The sequence below is a fragment of the Hesperophylax consimilis genome, unplaced genomic scaffold (assembly GCF_061612785.1).
Source record: "Hesperophylax consimilis isolate HC1 unplaced genomic scaffold, BYU_Hcon_1.0 scaffold_263, whole genome shotgun sequence".
Lineage (NCBI taxonomy): Eukaryota > Metazoa > Arthropoda > Insecta > Trichoptera > Limnephilidae > Hesperophylax > Hesperophylax consimilis.
In genome coordinates, this window is record NW_028301453.1 from 25,001 (window position 1) to 32,457 (window position 7,457).

A 7,457-nucleotide genomic window follows, 5' to 3' on the forward strand; every position below is an offset into this window, starting at 1 on the left:
GAGCGACCAACGCCTTTTATGGTATCCGATGAGCGTTCATTGGGCGCCTTAACTCGACGTTTGGTTCATCCCACAGCGCCAGTTCTGCTTACCAAAATTGGCCCACTTGGCACTCCCATCCGAGCTCCTACTTCATCTTCGAGCAAGAAGGAGATCTCACCCATTTAAAGTTTGAGAATAGGTTGAGGCCATTTCGGCCCCAATGCCTCTAATCATTCGCTTTACCGGATGAGACTGTGCGAATGGCGGTCCGAAAACCGTCATGTTTCTCGAGCGCCAGCTATCCTGAGGGAAACTTCGGATGGAACCAGCTATTAGATAGTTCGATTAGTCTTTCGCCCCTATACCCAGTTCGGACGATCGATTTGCACGTCAGAATCGCTTCGGTCCTCCATCAGGGTTTCCCCTGACTTCGACCTGACCAGGCATAGTTCACCATCTTTCGGGTCCCAGCGTGTACGCTCTCAGTGCGTCTCGATAATCGCACGGGGGCTTTCTCGAAACGCCTCGGGAATGCGGCGGGGCGTCTGACGACGCCCGCGCATCTTCCCTGCGACCGGCTCGAGGCCGGCCTTTCACTTTCATTTCGCCTCTGGGTTTATCAGTGTTCCCAATGACTCGCGCACATGCTAGACTCCTTGGTCCGTGTTTCAAGACGGGTCCTGTGAGTGCCCAAAACAAAACCACCGCCGACCGGGACGCGTCCCGTCCGAGAGCGCGCCGCTAACGACGGACACCCGACGCGCGACACCCGCGACGCACTAGACGCCGGGGGCCACGCGAAGGACGCCGCTGCAGCGCGACGGACGCCCGCGAGGGGCGGACGCGATCCTCGTTCTCTACCGTCGCTGCGTAATGTACGCCGCGGCCGTGGACACCGCGGCTCCGCCTCGCAGAGCGAGACGGGTCAACCGCACGGCGCATTCGACCGCGGCGCGACGGGTCGCGGTGTTATACTAAGGGAGAAGTGCACGCGCTCCGGGAGCCTGACGGCGCACCCGCGCACCCACCGCCCCGACCCGAAAGCCGAAGGCGAAGGTTTGCGCGAGGCGCGAGCCCCGACGGAAGACACGATGAATCTCCCCGTTCGCTCGTTTGAGTTCCACAGGTTTACCCCTGAACGGTTTCACGTACTCTTTAACTCTCTCTTCAAAGTTCTTTTCAACTTTCCCTCACGGTACTTGTTCGCTATCGGTCTCGTGGTAGTATTTAGCCTTAGATGGAGTTTACCACCCACTTAGGGCTGCACTCTCAAGCAACCCGACTCTAGGGAGAGAGACCGTCGCGGCCGGCTACCGTCACCACGGGCCTGGCACCCTCTGCGGGTAAGCGGGCCCCGTTCAAGATGAACTTGGACAGGCAGCCGTGACTAATGACCGCGCGTGTATGTATAACTCTCCTCCCGAACGCTACATTTCCCGGCGGCCCGCCGGGGCCGCAGGATTCAGCGCTGGGCTCTTCCCGTTTCGCTCGCCGCTACTCGGGGAATCCTCGTTAGTTTCTTTTCCTCCGCTTACTGATATGCTTAAGTTCGGCGGGTGATCTCTCCTGATTTGAGGTCGACAACAAAAATTTTATAAATTCGAGAAGTACGCAAAGCAACAGTGTGCGCGTATTCTCGCCCGTGCAGACTCTGTCAAGCGGGCGCGAAACCGACGAGCGTCCGCGGAGGTGCGCGCGGCCGAGAGCGCGAAGATCGCCCCGGACAGCCGACCGCTCGCGCGGTAGACTGCCCAGTTTTCAGCGTCGTCGCTAGCTCAAGGCTCGCACGCGTTCCTCCGCGTTTGGTATAACGCAAGCGGAAATCGCGCGCATCGAGAGAGCACTTCGTCAAATTTAACCGGACGCCGAGGTCCCGGCGCGCGTCTCCGAGGAGACGACGCGCGCGGGCCCCGGCGACGCCGGCAACGCTCGCTCTGCGCGCCCCCGTCCGAGGACGGGGGCGAGAGAACAGTCTGGTCGCATTGTGTGCGCGACCCTCAAACAGGAGTGGTCCGTCGACAAACTACGTCTTGCTCGGACCGCAATGTGCGTTCGAAATGTCGATGCTCATGTGTCCTGCAGTTCACACTCTGACGCGCATTTAGCTGCGTTCTTCATCGACCCACGAGCCGAGTGATCCGCCGTTCAGGGTAATAATGATAAAACAAACATAAATAGATACGTTTTAGTTTTCGGTTTTTACAATTTGGTTTGCGTTTTCGAAATGTTTATAATTCCATTCGACAAAAAGATTAATTTTGTACCGCCGCCTTCACGGCGACGGGTAAAATTTCACCGGACGAGCGGATAGAGGACGGAGCCCTCCTCCGCTCGACGCCGGCGGTTCTCGGTTCGCATCGGCGCCCTAGGGCGATCTCCGACGCAGTAATTTAGCATTCGTTCGATTATGGTTTATATGTATAATATGTTTTGTTTCATAATAATATTTCATATCATGGAAAGCACAAACATTAAACACAGGAAATGATCCTTCCGCAGGTTCACCTACGGAAACCTTGTTACGACTTTTACTTCCTCTAAATGATCAAATTCGGTCAAACTTTCCGACGCGTCGGATGCCCGTGAGAGCTTCCGCGCACCAGTCCGAAGACCTCACCAAATCATCCATCGGTAGTAGCGACGGGCGGTGTGTACAAAGGGCAGGGACGCAATCAACGCGAGCTGGTGACTCGCTTTTACTAGGAATTCCTCGTTCATGGGGGAGAATTGCAAACCCCAATCCCTATCACGAAGGGGTTTCATCGGGTTACCCGGGCCGTTAGGCCAAGGAGGACACGCTGATCCCTTCAGTGTAGCGCGCGTGCGGCCCAGGACATCTAAGGGCATCACAGACCTGCTATTGCTCAATCTCGTGCGGCTATATATACCGCCGGTCCCTCTAAGAAGATTTTCATTGTACGCCGGTAGTGAAGACCGCGAAACGCACGACCCCGACGCGCGAACGCCGAAGCCGCGCGCACACGGACCCTCGTGATACCGGTTGCACGTCTATTTAATAGGCTAGAGTTACGTTCGTTACCGGAATTAACCTGACAAATCGCTCCACCAACTAAGAGCGGCCATGCACCACCACCCACCGAATCGAGAAAGAGCTGTTAATCCGTCAATCCTTCCAGTGTCCGGGCCTGGTGAGTTTTCCCGTGTTGAGTCGAATTAAGCCGCAGGCTCCACTCCTGGTGGTGCCCTTCCGTCAATTCCTTTAAGTTTCAGCTTTGCAACCATACTCCCCCCGGAGCCCGAAAGCTTTGGTTTCCCGGGAGCTGCCCACCGGGTTAAAATTATGAAACTTCGGCGGATCGCTGGCTGGCATCATTTATGGTTAGAACTACAGCGGTATCTAATCGCCTTCGAACCTCTAACTTTCGTTCTTGATTAATGAAAACACCTTTGGCAAATGCTTTCGCTTTAGTCCGTCTTGCGACGATCCAAGAATTTCACCTCTAACGTCTCAATACGAATGCCCCCAGTCGTCCCTATTAATCATTACCTCTGGTATCAGAAAGCCAACAAAACAGAACCGAGGTCCTATTCTATTATTCCATGCGTACAATATTCAGGCAAGTGTTAGCCCGCTTTGAGCACTCTAATTTGTTCAAAGTAAACAGCCGCGACGGCCCGCCTCGGTGCGCGGCCGACCGTGAGGCCGACCGACACACGCCGGCGGTGGACGCACCGGCGAGAAGCCCCGCAGACGTGCCTGTCGTACCGCATTCGGTAGACCGACACCGCAGGACACAATTTCAACTACGAGCTTTTTAACCGCAACAACTTTAGTATATGCTATTGGAGCTGGAATTACCGCGGCTGCTGGCACCAGACTTGCCCTCCAATGGATCCTCATTAAAGGATTTAAAGTGTAATCATTCCGATCACGAGGCCTCGGACGAGTCCCGTATCGTTATTTTTCGTCACTACCTCCCCGTGCCGGGAGTGGGTAATTTGCGCGCCTGCTGCCTTCCGTGGATGTGGTAGCCGTTTCTCAGGCTCCCTCTCCGGAATCGAACCCTGATTCCCCGTTACCCGTGACAACCATGGTAGTCGCATAAACTACCATCGACAGTTGATAAGGCAGACATTTGAAAGATGCGTCGCCGGTGCTAGACCGTGCGATCAGCTCAAAGTTATCTAGAGTCATCTCGAATGGCGACGGACGGGGCGCGAACCCCGCCGCCGATTGGTTTTTGATCTAATAAAAGCATTCCTCCCGTTACCGGTCAGAACCTCGTTTGCATGTATTAGCTCTAGAATTGCCACAGTTATCCAAGTAACCGTGTACGATCTAAGGAACCAAAACTGATATATTGAGCCATTCGCGGTTTCACCTTAATTCGGCTTTTACTGAGACTTGCATGGCTTAGTCTTTGAGACAAGCATATGATTACTGGCAGGATCAACCAGGGAGCTGCACCACCGTCGGAGGGTTTTTAATCCTCCGAACGACAGAGGCCCGCCCTCGCGTAGAGGGCGCGGACAACACGGCGTTAAAGAACACGCGACGGAGTCACCCGCACGAGTCACGCTCATTATGCGTACCGCTATATTCTCCCGCTCGGCGACCGTCGCTAGACGAAAGCTCCGCGGGAAAATTTTTGCTTCAAACGAAGAAAGCGCGCGTAGGACGGCTCCCGCCCGAGAGAGAGAGACCGCACCCGCGACGACGCTATCGTCCGATTTATAATTCCCATTCGTAAAACGTGTACACCGAAAGCGCACGCCTTTGGCGAGGCAACAGTGAGACGGGGATAAAATCCTCCGCCTTTGCTTTTGAAAATTCTGCTCGCGCGGAACTCCAGAGTCAAAACATGAGCGCGAACGCCGCGCAGAAGCGGGCGTCACGTAGTTTCTCGCAAATAACACCGCCGACACGACCGATAGGCCGCCGCAGTTTGCGAACGCCGTGCATCGAGAGCCCGCCACACTCGGCGGGCACAAAGCTGTGCCGGGTCGCGTTCTCGCTCGGGACGGCGCCGAGCGCGATGCGCCCGCTCCGACCCCTCGAAGGCGCGCAGGCGGCCGGGCCGTCGGGCCTCGGGCGGCTCGCGAAACCGGGCACAAGGCGCTCGGTCTCGGTAAATAAATTTACTCTCGTCACTTACTTTCGTATTCGCATTTTGGAAATTTTAAATTATTTCATTTAATCGATGATACCGACCGACCGTTCCCGGTGAGTTTAAAAAAACTTAATACAGAGGTACGTAGTTATTTCAAATTTACACAATAAGAACATATTTCAAATAAAAATAAAAACTTAACATAGATATAATAATAATAATAATAAATAACTAACATAACTAACTAAATATATAACTAACAGATCGAGCGATTAGTCATAATAGAACCGATATAGTTTTACATGACAAAATTTTTAAAAATAACTTATATCATCGATGTCGCTATTCCGAATTCCTGTAATATTCAAAAATCTGTTAGTGAAAAAATAAGAAAATACACAGATTTAGGAAATGAGAAAAAAAGAATTTGGCATTCTCAGACTATAAAAATATTACCATTCGTTATTTCGGCTACCGGCATTATACCTAGCTCTCTTATTAAAAATTTAGGCGTATTAGATCTATCAAAAAATTTATATATAAAGATGCAAAAGTCGGTCATTTTGAATACATGTAGGATAACAAAAGATTTTTTTAAATGTTTATGTTGAGGGATCTGTAGGATTTATTTATAGGCCCCGTTAGGAGTTCTACCGAGCCGAACCCTCCGATATGAAAATATCTGGAGTCGGTGAATTATTTTCCCATTTGATCTCTGTTGAGTTGACGTGTTGTTCTTGTATTGTTTTGTATTTATTTTACTTTTTTAAATTTAAATTCCATTGACAAAGATCAATTTTTTGCTAATAAGAGTATTGGCAAAAAATTTTTATTGGCATAAAATTATATTGGCAGAAGATTTTATTGGCATCAAATTTTATTGGCAGAAAATTTTATTGGCCTAAAATTTTATTGGCATAAAATTATATTGGCAGAAAATTTTATTGGCATCAAATTTTATTGGCATCAAATTTTATTGGCAGAAAATTTTATTGGCATAAATTTTAATGGCAAAAATTTTTGTCAATTTATCTATTTTGCAAAAATTGTAATCGCACCTAACCTGACCTGACCTAACCTAACCTAACCTAACCTAACCTAACCTAACCTAACCTAACCTAACCTAACCTAACCTAACCTAACCTAACCTAACCTAACCTAACCTAACCCAACCTAACCTAACCTAACCTAACCAAACCTAACCTAACCTAACCTAACCAAACCTAACTTAACCTAACCTAACCTAACCTAACCTAACCTAACCTAACCTAACCTAACCTAACCTAACCAAACCTAACCTAACCTAACCTAACCTAACCTAACCTAACCTAACCTAACCTAACCTAACCTAACCTAACCTAACCTAACCTAACCTAACCTAACCTAACCTAACCTACACTAACCCAACCTAACCCAACCTAACCTAACCTAACCTAACCTAACCTAACCTAACCTAACCTAACCTAACCTAACCTAACCTAACCTAACCTAACCTAACCTAACCTAACCTAACCTAACCTAACCTAACCTAACCTAACCTAACCTGATACATAAAGTAAATTCACCCGGCACCCACAAGACTAGGCAACATTTTAGAATTGTTATATTATATCATTTATTCTGTTGAGTTAAAAAAAAAAAAAAAAACTTAATAGACGACATTGAAATTAAATTCAAATAAATTCATATTTACACGTACATTTTTTAAAAATATATTCAATTAAAAATTAACATTTTTACCTCTACAAGAGTCCAAAAACACTCGTCTGTGAAGTGTAAAAAAATAATAATAAAATTTTACTTTTAAAACATATGTAAATAGGAGAAAAAAAAAATCATAACAAAACATATAAAGTGAAGAGATTTTTGTATATTTATACATAAGTACATACATACATACATACATACATACATACATAGTAAGAAAACGATTTTAAAAGGGATTCGAATAAAACAAATTCACCGACTATTACAGACCGCGATGCGCCCGCTCCGACTCCTCGACTGCGCTCAGACGGACGCCCGGGCGGTCGGGCCTCTCGCGGAACCGGCCGCAGTAGCGCGAGCCGCGTCGCCTCATCTCCGGCCGTCTGCCCGACTGCTCACGCTCGGTCTCGAAAAAATAAATTTACCCTCGTCGCTCACGTCTTCTCACTATCGAAATGTTAAATTATACATACATACATACATACATACATACATACATACATACATACATACATACATACATACATACATACATACATACATACATACATAGTAAGAAAACGATTTTAAAAGGGATTCGAATAAAACAAATTCACCGACTATTACAGACCGCGATGCGCCCGCTCCGACTCCTCGACTGCGCTCAGACGGACGCCCGGGCGGTCGGGCCTCTCGCGGAACCGGCCGGAGATGAGG

The 7,457-nt window shown here is 48.9% G+C and overlaps 3 non-coding genes across 3 annotated transcripts in view; all 3 read right to left on the bottom strand.

The window, feature by feature from the left end:
* Positions 1-1,562, bottom strand: part of LOC149408472 (large subunit ribosomal RNA) — a 4,064-nt gene extending 2,502 nt beyond the window's left edge. The window contains exon 1 of the ribosomal RNA XR_016305574.1: positions 1-1,562. This exon is cut by the window's left edge and continues 2,502 nt beyond it. This is a non-coding gene — a ribosomal RNA (large subunit ribosomal RNA).
* Positions 1,563-1,973: 411 nt separating this feature from the next.
* Positions 1,974-2,135, bottom strand: LOC149408473 (5.8S ribosomal RNA). The gene has a single exon (XR_016305575.1). It is a non-coding gene; the product is annotated as a 5.8S ribosomal RNA (ribosomal RNA).
* A 329-nt stretch (positions 2,136-2,464) lies between these two features.
* On the bottom strand, positions 2,465-4,404 carry LOC149408474 (small subunit ribosomal RNA). Its single transcript, XR_016305577.1, has one exon. It is a non-coding gene; the product is annotated as a small subunit ribosomal RNA (ribosomal RNA).
* Positions 4,405-7,457: the final 3,053 nt, after the last annotated feature.